Source organism: Maylandia zebra, linkage group LG10 (genome assembly GCF_041146795.1).
Source record: "Maylandia zebra isolate NMK-2024a linkage group LG10, Mzebra_GT3a, whole genome shotgun sequence".
Classification (NCBI taxonomy): Eukaryota; Metazoa; Chordata; class Actinopteri; order Cichliformes; family Cichlidae; genus Maylandia; species Maylandia zebra.
The window spans coordinates 13,097,428-13,115,448 of record NC_135176.1 but is presented as its reverse complement, the minus strand read 5'-3'; the positions used below and the strand labels follow the sequence as shown (position 1 = coordinate 13,115,448).

The 18,021-nt window shown below is 39.4% G+C and overlaps 1 long non-coding RNA gene across 1 annotated transcript in view; it reads right to left on the bottom strand.

Moving 5' to 3' along the window:
• LOC101469969 (uncharacterized) overlaps window positions 1-18,021 on the bottom strand; it is a 54,120-nt gene that overhangs the window by 13,309 nt on the left and 22,790 nt on the right. Inside the window, exon 3 of the long non-coding RNA XR_013100536.1 lies at window positions 1,111-1,214. This is a non-coding gene — a long non-coding RNA (uncharacterized LOC101469969). The remainder of the gene's footprint in view (window positions 1-1,110; window positions 1,215-18,021) is intronic.

Genomic DNA, 18,021 nt, shown 5'->3' with positions numbered 1-18,021 from the left:
AGGAAGACACATACCTATAGATACGAGCTTGTGCAGCCAGTCACCACAAGTTCGGATCTACGGGTTCGTGGCAGCTGGCATTAACACTTTGAGAGCGGATAAGAAGCAGAGAAATCAACAAACATTTAAGCAGACAACTCATTCTACTGTCTGAAGCTTTCAGCTCCACTGATTCATCATGGCACTCCTCTTACTGGGTGTTCAAACCACAATGGACAACACTGTAACTCTGATAAGGCTCAACATGGCACAGCTTTCATTGCATGTAGGTCTTTCTGCAACTAAAATATGCATCAACATTAAAAAGTTTAGTCTATTTCACCGATATTTAAAGAATAAATCCACGCGTTGAGTATCAATCCTTTCATGTATTTTTCACTTCTTGTACTTCTTAAGATTGCTTCAGTGTGGGGATATACAATGTGTCCTTTTTAAGCATCTAATAGAGATGAGCGTGGAAATTAGGCCATGGTACACAGGACAGGCCGGGGCACATGACTGTAATAGATGCGGTGTTTGTGTGTTTACCCCACTGATCACATTCTTTTGAGGTATAATTTTGAAATGTCAGGATAGTATACTGTAAATAGTTTTACATCTGAACACAAGAACGCACATCGCTAGGAAATATTTTACTAAAGAAAATGAATTTGCACTGAATAAAAAGGCATATTTGCGCTGCACGAATTTTATGAAATATCACACTATGATTAAAATAAAAACAAGTACCACGTCTCCAACAGAGCAGCAAAAGCAAATGCTACAACACATCCAGCACATGCAGTTATATATTCTTAAATAAGACAAAATAAAGACAAAATACAAAGCACATTTAATCGCTCCGCTGCCAAATACAAAGTATTTTTTTTATTATAAAAATAAAAGTGATTCTTATTTGCAATGACCTAATAAATTAAATTCAATAATGCAATTCTCTGGACCTTAGAAAATTTTCTGGAGAGAAAACATAAAGCGAACACCATCGAAAAATAAGCAAAGTTTAAAAAAATCAAATAAAAATCACGCACGCGTCACATTGTGTGGGTTAGACCCTATTTTGAACCGCTTCCACAAAAAGAAAACTGTAAGTTTCGTAAATCGCCAACATACCAGTAAGGCATAAGCTGGACCTGGTGGTCAAACGTCCTCTACACTCAGATGAAGTCAGGCTCGAAGAGAAGTGTAGGCCAACGCTTTAGGAGAAATCAAGAAACCTAAAATAAAAATGTAAAAAAAACCCAAAACAAAACAACAACAAAAAAAGCAGAATGTAAATCATCAGAAACTGATTGGGAACAGAGCAGCAAGTCTAACATTCACAGGGAGTATACACCCGTTCACACACATTCCCAAAACCACACAAACACGTGGTGATCCAAGCACACCCTTAAAAACACAAACGACTAAAAACTATAAGAAGCACAACAATAATAACACTAATAGCAGAAAAAAAAAACGCTAAATCACAACCGAAAGTAAGAAGAAAACATCCCCTTGTTCTCTCCTAGTTACGCACTCATAACCCGTTGTCCAGTCCCCATTTTCCGGGGTACAAAAACCTCAAATCGGCTTTAAAAAAAAAGGTACGGCAAGAGAGAAATGGCAAAAGGTTGAATGCGGTAAGATGTGGATGAGGAGGAGTGGCAGCGCAGGGCTGGCTACAGAGAAAGTGGAATTTCTGACCAAGCAAAGGAAAGGGTGGTGTTTTCTTTTTTTTTTTTTTTGGTGCTTCATTCTGCTTGGCTTTTTTGGATCCCAGCAGGATCCTTGGCTGCTGCTCTGTCTCTTCTTAGCGCTGCCAAAATATGGACATATCCCTTTGTCTTGAACTCTGTTACATAAAAAAAAAAACTCAAATTGAGAGATGAGAAAACATGACTTTAAAAAAGAAAAGAGGGATTGGACCGGCCACCAAAACTACAGCGCAAGTTATTAAAGAAAAGGAAACAGCATGAGTGAAAAGTGCACAGCAAGGAGGAGAGAGGCTTAGCAGCTGAATTCAAGGGAAACGAAAAAAAAAAGGAAAAATTCATTAAAAAATAAAAAGTCGAGATGGAAGGGTTTTGTTTTCGCGTCAGAATTTTTTCTCTGCAAACATAATATCTCCCAAAGTGCAAGCTGCAAAGTGTGTCTTCTCTGCTGCTACAAACACAGCAGCCGAAACCTTTCTAAAGCTATGCCACGTAGTGAGAGAGGGAGAGAGAAAGCAGCCACTTTTTGCTCTCTCCAAAATGGCTGAGGGCCGGGAGAAAGCGGCTATGAGCAGAGAGGAAGAGAGGTGCTCCCCGTCCTGCACAGGGGTGGGCTGGGCGATTCAGCGAGCATCTCTCCCTCGTTTCCCTCTCCTCACTCGTGCCCTTTGTCCCGTTAGCCGTCTTTCACACCGGACGAATGGCGTACAGCTGTGTTGTCGGTCCATTGGAAACTCTTTTCGGGCCACCGTGGGGAGGGGAAAGCTACAACTGTAAATGAGTGAGGTTCATGTGGTTTACTGTTCGTCGTGCACATGCTCGAATCCTGATGCTCTGCAAGTTGTTGCTGTTTTTTTGTTGTTGCTGTTTTTAAGAAAATGCTCTCAGATGCCTCACAGGACAGGTGACTTTTGCTCAACCACTATATAATTTCTATTTTAAAAATATGTGCATATCAATAATGGATATTTTATTATATTACATAAATTCAGTGTTTTTAAAAACAAAATGTAATCTTGTGCTATATTCTCACTTTTATCATCTTGAATCCCAAACTTCAAATAAAAACATCACTGATTATGTTGAACAGTCTCCTCTCGTGACTATTTGAACTCAGCACCACTCTTGACGTCACAACAGTACAGTAGTTAAACAGCATGGCTGCTGCAGTCGGTAGTACTACATTTACATTTGGGTATTTCTAGTGGAGTATCTGAAGACTGTTTACTGGCTGCTTGCAGTCACGATGCATAAAAAGCACTACCTATCTGATATAAAGCCAAAATTCTACTAGACACATTCAAAAGGGCAAGGGATTTTATTTTCCAAACATCATATTTAATAACCAAATTAGTAAAGATGCTGCAGTTATTTTAGCGAAGCCATCTGAAATTTTTCCGGGTTAAATCTATACAATTGTTTTTATCACTCACAGCAATAAGGTTTTTCTCTCATGCGTCTCAGCAGATGCGCGTCTACATTTGTTTTACACAAATCACTAATCATACACATAATATACCCAACATAAATCTGAGGGACTGACCTCCCAGTGAGGTCATCTTCACCAGCACTGGAAGAACCATTTCAGATTTTAAAATGGCTGCCTCACATTCTTGCTGACTGGAAGCGTGTTCAGTGAAGCTCATACCAATAAGCAACCACCCAACCAAAGTTTCCTAAAGCAAGAGATTAGAAAAACAGCAAGATGCTGCTGTATCTGACCCTGACCTCTGCAGAATAAGCTAATTTAAAAGCAAAATTTAATCTGGTAAAAACTGCACAGAAAGCCTGAGTATGCGGCATTCTTAAAAAAAACAACAACTAACACACACACACACACGGATCCCCTCCATGCATATCAGCTTGTTAGTGTTATGAAAAAGGACAAATGTTGGGTTCAGGATATTAACTGCCCTGGATACTAGTTTTGCCACAGCATGCCAATGGGCTGCTGTCTGCTCCATGGTCACCACTTGAATCTAAATGAACAGATTTGACTTTCAGGATATTGCCAAGAACCCTGTCACGGTGCCGACACAGAGAAGGGCCTCTCCAAAAACAGAAGGTTGGAGAAAACAGAGCGACCGACATGGGCATAACCCCAAACCTCTAACAAGGTAACCCCTTAAAGCCACTCTCAGAGCCTGGGAAAGTGGGGAAGAGAAAGAGGGCTGCCAACAATAGGCAAAAAATCATTACCAACATTTTTCATATGGTAACATTATGTCAGTGAATGCAGTGACAAGTGCGCTGCATAATCCAGGTCTTAGACACATAGATTAAAACTGGATTTCATTGTTTTAATTAGATTTTGTGACCTTTTAACTGACTCCTTACAATACGTGCCCTTATTATTGTCCTGCTGCACCGGTCTGTCGGTAGCCTCTTTGGATGCTGTACATCCAACCAACTTGCATTTTCCACCCCAGGAGTGAGGCTTTTATTAATACATAATGACCTTTTTTAACACTTTACTATAATGACATGCTAGCTATAGCTCTTGATATCCACTGGGCTTAAAACACCATTCAGCATTATAATTGGGGTGTTACTACTGAACCTGTAGGATTGTTGAATCAAAACTTCACACTGGTTTTCTTTTCTGTACTTTTACTGCATTGTGCATTTTTTAAGACAGGCCCTTAACAGGCTGCTGGAGTTTAATCTCATTATGAGCTTAAAGTATGTAAAATGCCTTAAAATGCATGAATATTTACACATCACAGGGGGTATTTATTACTCAGATCACTCAGGATCATGATGCACTGTTTAAACTGTTATTTCATCCATGTTGTAAAGCCACAGCATTTTTAAGATAAGCTGTAATATTTTTATTTGGAAAGAATGTGCTGATAAGAACACTGAGACATGAACAATACCACTGCTTCCTTTGAATTCATTACATCAGTAGACTGAAATGTAAACATGAAACTATTCTGGGCTTAATACATTATTTATAATATGTTTAACCCATTCAAATGTTTAGAGGGACAGAATTATATACTGTGTATTTTGCAAATATTGATATGTGGAAGATTACAGGAAAGGCAACATCAATAGTTCACTCTCACTTGTTTTATTACTTCATTGGTAAATGTCTAATCATGTTAAGGCTATGATTCACAGTTGAGTCATAGCTGCGTCTGTGATAAAGAAGTTTCTACAAGAACCTATATATCACCCTAAGTTACTCCTGTTACTGGCACTAAGTGACTTCTTGGCAGCTAGTGCTTCCCACAGTAAAAGGATGGTCCAGTGATGTCAGCCATGATTCTTGTCTTGTCTAATAGCATTATACATAATAATGATCCTTTCATGAGTACCTAAAAATAAAAAAGTATAATGGGTGATTTTAATTTTTTGGGTATAGCAGTCAAAATATAAAATAACCGCCCACTCCAAATGTATTTTCTCATGAACTTCCACAAACGTGCAGTAACACCTGTGAAATCCACCAGAGTTTAGGGTTCAGGCTGAGATTTTAGGTCAAATCTATATATAAAAGTGAAATAAAAACAATGTTGTGTAGGATTTATAATTTGGTTTGGTATAATTGTTAAATAATGTTACAGAACATACTAAGCTTACTCAAGTACATACATTCATGCAAATATCATGTTTTAAGCTCCCCAAATGTTGTCTTTTTTGGAAAATTATTGCTGGTTGAGTCAAATAAAAGCAGATAAGGGCATTAGATACACAAGAGGAAGTTAATAAAAGTTAATAAAATAGCTTAATGATTAAAGATGTGCAGTCGATTAAAGAATTTGTCATAATTTTCATAATTAAAGTGTTTTATATGACAGTTTTTTCGACATTTGCTTTACTTAGTACCCACAAAAATTAACTGTTCGTTCTCTGCTTTTGTGCCTGTATTTTCAGGTGTCCGTGAGGACGGCCTTCATGGCGAATTCATCCCCATAATCAACCCAGTGCAGCAGGATGAATGTGGAAAAGACGCACTCATGCAGGAGAGAGCAGGATAAAGAACCAGTGGGATACATGAGACAGCAGCAACATATATTTTTTTTCCTATATTTTTTCATTCACACTCCTACATCTTTGCTTCTGAATGTTGCAGTCCAATTTTTATATCTTTTCCCCCTTTCATCTCACCCATTTCTTTCAATTGCTTGTCCCTCACTGTTCCCTCCTCTCGCTTCTCCCATCAAATATTCTGCTCACGCACAACTGCGGCACCCTTTCTCCAGTCCTCCCCATTAATCCACACCACAGACATCTTGGCCCACTGTCTCGTCTCTCTGTCAATGTGCACTCAAAAGTCTCAAAGTCTGGGCCATTTCAGCAGAGAGTGCCTGGCCGTTTTTCGCAGGCTATGAGGCCTACTGTTGAGCATGCTTTTCTACTGTACAGGGTGTACCGTGCAGACAGGACATCAAGCACTCCCCCTCTCTAAATATGCTAGAAAATGAAGACGACATCCCAGTGAAAGCGCAGGTCATATCAGGACAGGTGGCAACATAAATATAGCATCTATTTACTTTCATCACCACATAAAAACTAGTGGCTTGTTGCAGAAATGTTGGTGATATGTGGCTTGCTCTGCCCTGTTTCAGCCAGTTTCTAACACACTGAAGACATAAGCTTTAGTGCAGAAAACTCAATTGCTGTCACTGGAAATAAGTTTATACAGAGTTTCGGATTTGTGATGGACTGTGCAAAAAAATGTTCCTTCATTTGTTTGACTTTACTGCCTTCATAGTGCGAATCATTCAAAAACAAAAACAAAAAATTGTTTAATTTGCACTTTGGTTTTCACTTAACACATTTAAATCAATGCAGATTATAAACTAAGAGCCTTTGAAATGTGACATTTTCACATTCAGTGTTATTATTATTTTAATAAAGGTTTTGACAGATCTTCAGTTGGTGTAATCATGGTTGTACACCAGTGTTTCACCATTGTATACGTCAGCCAAAGCAGAACTGAAAAACTACCCAATGTGGCTTCTTGAAGATGATGTGCAGGAAGAGATACAAAAAAAGAGCAAGCACAATGACATAGCAGGGGTAAAGGCTGTAGGAAGAAGAAAAAGATGTAATTACTCTATTAATTACTTAATTTCTATTCATCTGAAGGATCCACTGACTTGAACTAATCACTTTAAGAAAGCAGCCAAATGCTCAATATTAACACATCTTCTGTGACAGGAAGAAGAGTGTGGGGCCTGTGAGGGGGGTTGAAGAAATGCAAAGATTTGCAGGGAAATTAAAGAAAGAAATTGAGACCCGCAAAAGGAAGGAAGCAGCTCAACGTGGACAACATCAAGGATAAAAACTCATGGAGTCTGATTTCTTTTTTTGCTACGTGAAGTGCACTTGTTCCTCCCTTTAAAGTCTACTTTTAACTGGCAGCGCACTGAAGCAAAATGAAGACGGATAGAAACAGCATTTTGAGATATTCCAGAGTATAAAAAACCCTGGCTGGATATTGAGTTTACCCCCTCCATTCTCCTCTTTTTCAGAAATAAGGGCTCAAGTTAGATTTTACAGCGGAGCTTAGAAATAGTACACAGCCCCTCATCAGCCACCCTCCTCTTTTGCCGTTTCTTTCTTTCTCTCACCCTCCACTCCTGCCGTTTCAGACCCTCATTTCCCTGCCCTCCTTCCCCTTCTTCCCCCCCCTCCTCTCTCTCTCTCTCTCATTCATTCAGTTTAATTTTGAACTCTGCACTGGGAGACAGGCAAAGAGGGTAGCTCCATGGTTACCTGGCACCAGGCCATCTCATTACACTGCCAATTGATTCTGGCCTGCCGCCATGTCCGCTGCCTACCTCCCCCACGCCCCGCACCATTTCTGCACCCCAGACTGTCTGCAGCAAAAGGAGATTTCTGAACACACAGGACAGAACGAGACAAACAGCTTCACTTACACACATCAAACTTAACTCGCATGCATGCACCACCACATGTATGTACGCACAAATGCATACCTGCTCACAAACACACACAGCAAACTAAAAATGGGAAAATACATGTGCGTATATTTAAATATTCATATACCGTTGGCCTCCACACAGTGTACAATCAGAGTGGCTATGAGAAAAAAAATAAAGTCATAATCTCATTACTATCATTTTTAAATCCATGTGACTAAAAACTAAACATGAATCTTTATTTAATCATAGACAGAATCCTCTTTCTAAATTCTGGTGTTCGCAGATAGAAAGACTTGAACTGTGAGGAGTAAAATCTAAATTCACAATACATTTAACTGTCAGGAGTGATACTGCAATTTATAACAATAAATAATCGCAACTTTGGAAAAACAAATTAGTGCAGCACAGATGTTAAAAACCAAAGAACTAATTTAGGAAAATAAAGTCTTCAAACCTGGTTGACTGGACAAAGTGTTGTCTGACACACTGGGGTGGTTGAATTCACCCTGACTTGCAATGACTTGGAAGTATTTAGTGACATTTCTGTGTTCAGTGCAGTCAATGGAAAGCCAGAGTAAACCTCTTCTTAAAAAGCAAGGATTTTTATTTAGGTTTATACCGTAACTATAGCAGAATCCAATGAGTAACATTAACATTTTATACAGCTAAAGAAGTGTATCTGTTTAAATCTTGTCAGTCAGACATTTGATTTGTTTGTCTCTGCTATTTCAAATTTTATAGATGATCGTTAGTGTTGCTACATCTCATGTCTCACTGGATATTCATTTGTATCTTTGAATTTGAAGAATTTTTTCAGGAACGATGTTTCCTGCTTAATGTGATACTAGTTTCCCCAATCCCGACCAATCCAACAAGTTAGACACATATATTTTAAAAACATGAGCATGGGAATCCAATAAAAAGTCCTGTATGGGTGTGTAAAAGCCTTCGTTTGGGTTTAGTGATCGCCACAAATCTTTTGTATTTGTACGACTTTAAACCGCACCTTTTAAATGCTTGTTGCTAAATTTGAGTGTGATGCTTGTTTGCTTGGTTACTTCCATCTGAGACATATGCAGTATCAACTTAAACACTGCTGCTAAAAAGAAAGTCTTCCACAAAGATTGCATCTGAAATCAGCTGCACCTCTGCAACACATACCAGCAGGAGCACAGAGTGACTGACCAGGCGTTCTCTCAGGCATCTCTAAGTACTTTGTTCATCTGAAGGACAGAATTTCAACACGAGTTTAAGGTTTAACACAACTATTGCTGTCTTTTAAATAGTATCCCTTTTTAGGACACACTCAAAAAATACTGTAAAATATCACTGATGAACGTCTCAGACGACCACATTTTACAGCAGTTTTAGACCAAACAGAAACCTTATAGGGTGATCCAAATATGTAAAGCAGCTGCTTCGCATAATTTAGTGTAGTTTGGAGCCAAAGAAGTCAGGATCGATGTTTAACGATTCATCTTGCCCTGTGAGAGTTTCAGTAGCAGAGAGCTTGCTGGCAGTTTCACTGCTGAGACTTTGTCATACGCAGCATCTGTCTAGGTGTGACTCAGTCATAGCTTCCTGCTTCTTCTGCTACTGCTGGCAGATGCCAGGGTCATGGCTTCTAGCTCATCAGGGATTTGAGGGGATCAGGAGTCACTGGGATCGTAGAGCCATATGACAGTGTGTCTACTGTGCCTTCAGTATACTCATATTTAATAGCCATCCATTCATGCCCTAGTTTATAATGTAAAAGAGTGATTGTGCCTGTTTTGTATTGTAGAACAGTTGCCCAACATTGTTGGATAGGTGATTTGTAACTGTGGTTTCTGGCTTTCCTGGTTTTACAGTTTAAACCCAATATAAATAGCTACATCTCTAAACACGGGGTGTAGCTATAGCAGTTTAAGACAGCTCAGGCAGACAGCATCCTGCACCACTTACTGCATCACCCCCTTTCTCAAATGCTCCACCCCCGCTTTAGCTGCCCAACTTAGGATTTTACAAGGCATACCTACACCCAACATCCACCTGTAGGTTCGGTATACACAGAAACTGAAGTCACATCATGTATGCTTCATCTACAGATTTTAGAAGTTATCAAAGCACCATCCATAACAGGAAGATAAAATATCATTAAATGAATTGAGTTAATTATACCTTCCAATATAACTAGGTATATTTTTAGTCGTCTTTATGCATCTTTATAGCTACTGTGAGTTGTACTGCCATATCCTGATTAATTTATCACCTATTATTACTATTACTAAAGTGTAATCAAATCAGTCGACCCTAAAACATCTGCACAAATCGAACGGTGCTCCATTCATTATAATAGGTTTATGCATTTAGTTGTCAACAGAATCATTCAAAAAACAGCTTACTGTTAATGCCAGCACATTCATTTAACCAGCTTGTAATCAAACTTTTAAGATGTGCATATTGCAAATCTTATTTTTGTGCCAGTGCTGTGACCTTGGTGATTTTTTTTTGGATTTTTTTTATTCCAGTTTTCAGCAGTTTGGTGAATTCATGGCTTAGAGACAATTCTTGTCTCAGTAAGGAATTCTAATGGCGAGGAATTCTAACAAACCAAATGCTCTGTCCAACACACGGGAAAATATTTTAACAAGGTCTAATGGGAAGTATCCTTGTTACTTTATGCTTTCACAGCCGTAACTGGAAAAATCTTATCTTCCACGTTACTACAACGTCCCCACAAATTCTTAACTGATGACAAACTGAGCAATATACTTTTGTAAACAATACATTTCAGGAAAGCCTCAAAAAATACACATTTTTAATTCATAATCAACAGCTTTTGTTGGATATCAGTGGACTCATGATTAATTTAACTTCAAATATCGAATATCATCTGTCTTCTGGCCATTTCTTGGCTGCTGTGCACTTAGAATTTGTGTGACTATGCACCTTCAGGACAGGGCCATCAATTTCATGGTAGCAGGTGCCACCCACCCATCCATTTTAACACTGATAAGGGCTCCACGTTTGCAAGCAGGAGGAGAGCTACAGCTCAATATGAGATAAATGTATTTAAGAAATACGTAATGTATCTCAAAGAAAATTGCACCTGATTTCTTTAAAAATGCAAATTCGATTCAAAAGTCATGATGCACGAGAGCCCTTCGATTGAGATTTTCATGGGGAACGTAAAAGTTGTTATAAAGCATCACAAACGCCTTGTGAATACTGCACTGTAGGGGTCTTTCTTAAACTGTCCAAAAGGGAAAACAAAAAAATATTTGTATGTTCCAGATATTAACATGAAAAGATGCTGTGGAAGAAAAACATCTCTCTTCAGGATGTATATTTTTGTATCTTTTCTAAATGATTCCTATCAGTTGCAGAGTACATGCTAAGCAGTCGTCGTACGCACTGTATTATATTGTTTTACCACATCTGTTCTACCAGATAACACTGTTATTGATGACTGTGGTAATTAGACTGTGTGATGACTGTAGCCAGAAATAAATAAAGAGAAGCCAGTATAAAGACTTTCCAGTGCGAGTCTGTCTCTTCGAAAAGTAAGGATTAGAGATGGGCCTCCCTACTTCGGGGCCCCTTTCCTGTACATGCACACGGGTTGTTTAAGGACACAGTGAACCAGGCTACCCGATCTAGGGAAGGGGCCAGGGCAGGGGGAGCAGTGACGGGACGGCCAAGTGGAATAAACTTTCATGGAATCCAAAGAGCTCAAGCTGCTGGCTTAATGCTAGTGGGAGTAGAGGGGACTGGGAGAGGGAGAGGATTGGCTGATGTAAAAAGAAAGGGAGGAGCCACTTCCTCAGAAGGGAGAGAGAGATTTATGGAGTCCGACGGCAGCAGGGAGAGAAAAAAAAGGACAAAGGTGCCGATGAATACGGGGTTAGCAAGTGGTTTCCAGTGTAACAGTTATTTAAAGTAAAGGTACAGTAAAGATGAGAGGCACTACAAAGCATCTCGGGTTTAACCCTTAGGAAATCTGAAACACAATATTCAAAAAAGACAGGCATCCATTTAGATTTTTCCCAAACAAAACTCCAGGCTGTAGCTCAGAGCAGAAAATATTTGGGTTGGTCCACTTATAGATGGTAACCGATCACACCTGCATTCCTGGGAGAAGGGAGCTGCCAACAGACATTCTCCTGTTGCCCCCCTCGCACCCCTTCTCCAATTTTCTCTCCCCTTGTTACCTTGTCTCCCTCTTCTGCGTTCCTCTCCTTCTGTTGCTCCCCTTTCTATATGAGTGTGTCTGGGTCCGGCTGGAGAGGCTTTGTCTGTGAACATTGGAGCCCTGACTGGCCCACGGGGGCCCGATCCATGAATACCCACACTGTGAGAGCCACTCTTTCACTTCACACCACTTTCTCTACTGGAATGCCTGAGCAGTGAGGTAAGAAACACACACACACACACACACACACACACACACACACACACACACACACGGAAACAGTACAAGCACACATACACATTTTCTCACTTTCTCTCTCCCCCCACCCCCTACATGCGCACACATACGCACATGCACTATACTTTACACACAAACTGAGTGAGTCATGCAGTGATGAAAAGCCACTGTTTTGTGTGCGAACCCTCTCACCCTGGACTAACATCCTGAGAGCCTTTCTCCTTCATCGGTCCCTGCCAAGCTCTCCCTCTAATTAAACACTATTGGGTCCAATAGCATTGGCCCAGTTTCCCCAGGACCATGCCCCTTCCACAGCTCATAGATGTCCTCAGCCGTGTAGAGTCTATATGGAATCTGAATGACTGTGGCGATTAACAACTTCTCAGGATTTATAATTCCCCACTTAATGATGGGATGGCCACAAGTCTCTTGCCAGCTTTACAGAAGGACCGGCCTAATAGATCTCCATCTGACATGTAATATTGTGCGAAAGGATTTCAGGAGACGATTAAGTTGTTTGGTGCATTTTCTTTTAAATTAACAGCATTACTGCTTAGAATGATCCCATTTTATCCACGGAAAACAGAGCAAACATTTTAAAATCTGCTAAAGTAGTCTGATTTTACATTTTCACCTTATAACATTGAAAGACACGACTATGCAATTTATATTTTGGTATGGTCCCACAGTGAATATTAAAACAAACAATCGAATGTCAGCTTTAATTTAAGGGATTTAACAAAGATATCACCTGTGTTTAAGAAGTAAGCCATATTTATACACCGTCCCCTATTTTCAGATAAAGTAACTGGAAAGTTGACAAGCTGTTGCATGGCCAGGTGAGGCCTGGTCCCTTGTTATCCCAAGACAGATTAAGGATATAAAAGATATGGAGCTGATTCCAAGTGTTGATCTTGCATTTGGTAGTAGTCACTGGAACTCTCAATATGAGATCCAAAGATATACAGGTGTGACAGAAGGAGGCCGGATTAGGCTAAAAAACCAACATAAACTTATCAGAGAGGTAGCGGAAAGTTCAGGAGTGGCCTTATCGTCAATCTCATATATGCAGTGGCCAGCTCAGCAAAATGCAAAAGCATGAAAGACCACAGAAAATAACTTTAGTGCTTGATATAGAATTATATCAGGAAAAACAACTTCACGACTGAGTCGAGAACACTCTCAAGGAGGTAAGTGTATCACTGCCAAGAAGAAACAGCCATTGGGTACAATCAAGAAAAAGAAGGTCAGATTAGACTTTGTCAGAAAACATTTGAAAAGACACTGCACAGCTCAGGAAAATATAATTTGGAGAGTTGAAACCGATATTAATTTGTACCACAATGATGGAAAGAGAAAAATTTGGAGAAGGAGAGCAGCTCGTGATCCGAAACACACCGCATCATCTGTCAAACATGTCAAACATGCTATGGCATGGGCATGCATGGCTGTGACTGGAACCACACCAATAGTGTTTATTGATGATGTGACTGCAGATAGAAGAAGCATCAGGGTAAATTATAAAGTGTACAGAGCAATGCTCTCTGCTCAGATTTCGCCAAATGCTGCAAAACCGATCAAACAGAGCTTCACAGTGCAAACAGATAATGATCTAAAGTTTAGAGCAAAAGAAACCCAAGAGTTTCTTAAAGTAAAGAAAGATAATATTCTCCAACATTCAAGTCAGTCACCTGACTGAGGTCAGTGAGACGCACAGACAAACAGAAACCCTTTGCTACAGAGGCGGCTGTAGTCAAGGTCTGGAGCATCTCAAAGGAGAAAACTATATTTGGTTTCTAGGGTTCAGGCAATCAGTCAAGGCAGTAAAGGATTTGTAAATTTGCTCTATGACCTAAAAGCATTACATATTAAAATTGTGTATTTTATTATCTTTACAGAATTGGCTGAAATCTTTGGCTTTTCTAAACTGTAAAACTGTAAATGTTAACATATATTTATGCAGTGTGTGATTTTGCGAAACTTTATGGTGTCATTGTGATGTCACAGGGCATTACATCGAAAAAATAAAAAGTGTATCGTACCGCTCTCTTCATGCCCTCTCATATGATATATTACTCGATTTGGTTTCTTGACTTTTTTTCCAAGGTCCATGGGCGCTAACAATGTTAGATCAAGGTTAAATGCTTAGTCGTCCGAAGTATTCACGTCCTGCAGGTTCTAGTATAGTGTTGTGAAGTTTGAAGAGGATCCATAAATGATTGACCCGATTTTTGCCAAAATGAAATCAGCCTAAGATAGGGCTGTGCGATATGACCAAAATCTCATATCCTGATATAAGAATTCTATCGTCCCGATAACGATATAAATCACAAAAATGTAACACTTTCTGTAAATTATGTGAATCTCGGGCAGCTCGTCTTGCGGGAAGTGTTCCCAGCTGCGCGTCATGTAGCTGGAGTCGAGTGTTTTAACCGATGCATGAAACTATACATTTTTAGACATAAGTTGTAAAGGCCGCCGTTTTCTTTGTGAGTATTTATTACACGGCGTGCTGCGAGTTGCCTGTTCTAACGTTTGAGTCTAAGGTTTATTTTTTAGCACCTGACGGCTCTTTTTTACTTCTCATCCATAAATAATCTGCTCTTTCACATGATTCAGTTTATTTTGAAAAGTCTCAACTAGAGATGGCACGATACCACTTTTTTATGTCCGATACCGATACCGATATCATAAATTTGGATATCTGCCGATACCGATATGAATCCGATATAGTGTTTTTTAATCAACAAAACTGTTTTTTAAATATCTTGCTGCATTTTGTATAAGTTCATACTCAAGTTTAAAACAACAACTACACTAAAGCTATTCTGTTATACCTGTATGCAAAAAAAAATATTTCATAGTTCAGCAATACTGATCAATCTAATAAACTTAAACCTACACCATCCTCCCTATTCTGGTATTTTAAAGAGTACTTAGCATAAATATTAAGCAACCTAACTAACAGGGTTCCAACTCCCAGCAACAACAAAAATAAATAAATAAAAAATAGGGAACCACCCCTCACGCTCCACCTCATGATGCTTAATCGACGTAATCAACCTTAATTTGATGCAGTGTGAAAAAAATGCACAGAAATCAATTCTTTTTCAAGAAATATTAAATAGATTCAACATCTTTCTTCAACAAAATTGCAGACTGCACAGATGGTACCTTCCCAAAGGAAAAAGTACTATAGCTTACTAGGGTATATTAGACTTAATAGTCACTATATACAGTAATGGACTTCTATACATTTTACATCAGATTAAAACTTTGGGTGTAAGATTCAGATAAATATTAAATAATTAAAAGCGAGACATCTTAAATGAGAATAAGAAAGAAAAGTATGTCTTTGTGCCCCCTTTTCCCTGTTCATGCCCTATCGGCCCCCCTGGCTAAACTTTGCTAGATGCGCCCCTGCACAGTTACAGCCGTCAGCTACGTAGAAAAAGATCCTCGAGTAGAAAGTAATATTAAATACATTCTAACAACAGCTGATCAAGCTTAAACGTGCTGCTGTTGTTCAGCCGCTGGTTTCCTCTTTCTGGTGCAAAGTGGGCCAAAAACAAACAAGAGACACGGACTCGCGACAGAAAAGCCGATCAGCTGATCGTTAAGCAGTTTCACGATTGAAGTAGCAGCCGGAGAGCGAGAGGCAGTCGCTCGTTAAGCTTAACGCAGGAATGCTTTACAAACATTCAGAGATGGACTTACACACTTGCTTTACTTCTCTCGGGGATAACTTTGTCGGAGATGAAATGCCAGGTTGCTAGCGAAGCTCCAAATGCTATCCAGACCACCGACATGTCCCGCATGCCACAGCCGCTCTATCACGTGATGCATACTGCTCCGACGTGCTAACGTTCTGAGGTGAGTTACGGCGTGTTGCAAGTTTTGTGAGGTGCTTTCGTGATATTTAATGGATCGGATTACATTTTTTATTTTTCTCCGATATCCGATCCAGTAATTTAGGTCAGTATCGGACCGATACCGATACGTAATATCGGATCGGTCCATCTCTAGTCTCAACAGGATCTTGAGCTTTATTGTGAAAGGCCCAAGGAGCTTGCAAAGAAAAGCGTCTGGACTTCTTTAAGTTGCTTGAAGACGTTTCACCTCTCATCCGAGAAGCTTCTTCAGTTCTAAGGTCAAATGGTGGAGAGTCCCAGATATAAACCTAGTGGGAGTGACCCCCCACAGAGGGACAAAAGGACCCCCTGATGATCCTCTAATCGCCTGAGCCAAGGTGGGAAACTGGGCGTGGGTCCCAATCAGCCAGAGTTTCGGGTGTGTTCATTGTGAAACCTGGCCCCACCTTATCATGCGAATTCCTGAGGTCAGATGGCCCAGGATGTGAAAGGTTTACGTGGAACATAAACAAGCGGACATGCGATGGTGTTACCGTCGTTGTTGCTAACGACAACGCATAAAACATGCGCTTGTCCATCTGTAGTGTGGTTATATTAAATATAAGAGAAAGAGAGAAAGAAGAAATTAATATAGCCACTACAGTGACCATCAGAACGACGAAAAAATATTGCTGTAAACAGTTTATTTTGCGACACCACAAAACAAACGATAGCGTAAAATGAAATGATAGACGTCTTTATATCGTCATCCGATATATATCGTTATATCAAACAGCCCTAGCCTAAGATGTTGTTATCTACCATCACACAACATTTGAACACTATATAATGAAAACTGTGGATGCCATACAAACAGACAGACAAACAAATGGAACCGACTGCACACCCTCCCTTTTAGGGGGAGAAAACGATTCTTGTATTTAAATTTAGGTTCGTTTGTCCAATTAATTTCGACCTTCTGAAAATGTGGAAGTGTAAACCTTTCATTTAAAACTTTGGTAAAACCTCTTGAATTAAACGTGAATTGACCTGCACTTGAATCTCATCTTGATTATTTGACTTAAAATCCACTGTGGTTGCAAACAGAGGCAAAATTACAGAAAAAGTGTCACTATCCAGAAACCTTGAGGACCCAGCTACTTTATAGATATGAATAAGCACTAGAACTACTCATTAAATTATTCTTGGTAATTTAAAACACTGTGCACTTTACACCAAGTTTCACCAAGTAATTATTACCACAGGACCTCAGCAACCAATGAGCCAAGCACATGACGGAGAGATCAATCTATCTGTGTGTAAAGTATGCTTCAGCTGTGACTGGATCTAAATTGCTCTGTTCAAGTATTATTTTGGGAGTCATATTTGTGCCACAACTTAATTTGCACCAAATGTCTCAGTGAATCATCAAGAGAGTTTGTGCAACTGTGCACACAATTATGCTATTTGGGCAGCTGCTAAAGATCATATCAAAAAAGTGGAAAAAGTCAAAGATCACAAACATTGAGCACAATAACAGTGCGTTCCTATTAAAATTCTACCCACTGTTACACGACAGAAACAAATCACACCATTAGTGTGAAAAGGATAAAATGATCACATGACACTAAATGAGGATTAAAGGTGAAGGGCTTGAAGTACTGAAGTCAGACACGCATCAAGGTGAGGATTTTCAGGGAAAACGTGAGCGACTAACCAGACAGTCCTGCACACTCAGTCTAAATCATCCAAGAACAACAACAGAACTTCACATCTACTACTTCGTATTAGCAGAGACATTACAAAGAAGACATTTTGCCATAATTTCTTCTTTGGTAATTGCCTCGCTAGTGCTCATTAGAATAGCATTTGTTCAGATATTGGGAAACATGATAGTGTCAACACATTAGACTGAGCCATTCATAAAGCCATAACCTATAAATTTGCACATGCATAGCACAATTGTAACTTGCTTTGTAAACTTTACTTTGGGTAAATTTTCCAGCCTTCAATTTAAAAATAAAAACAAACAAAAAGAAACCCTGTTAATTCTAAACATGCAGTCTTTTAATCTCAGTGACCAAATTCTATTTAATTTATGGAATTTAAAATATCTGCCCATAAAAGGCTGCTGTTAGGTGTTACCATACTGGTTGCCTATTAGCAAA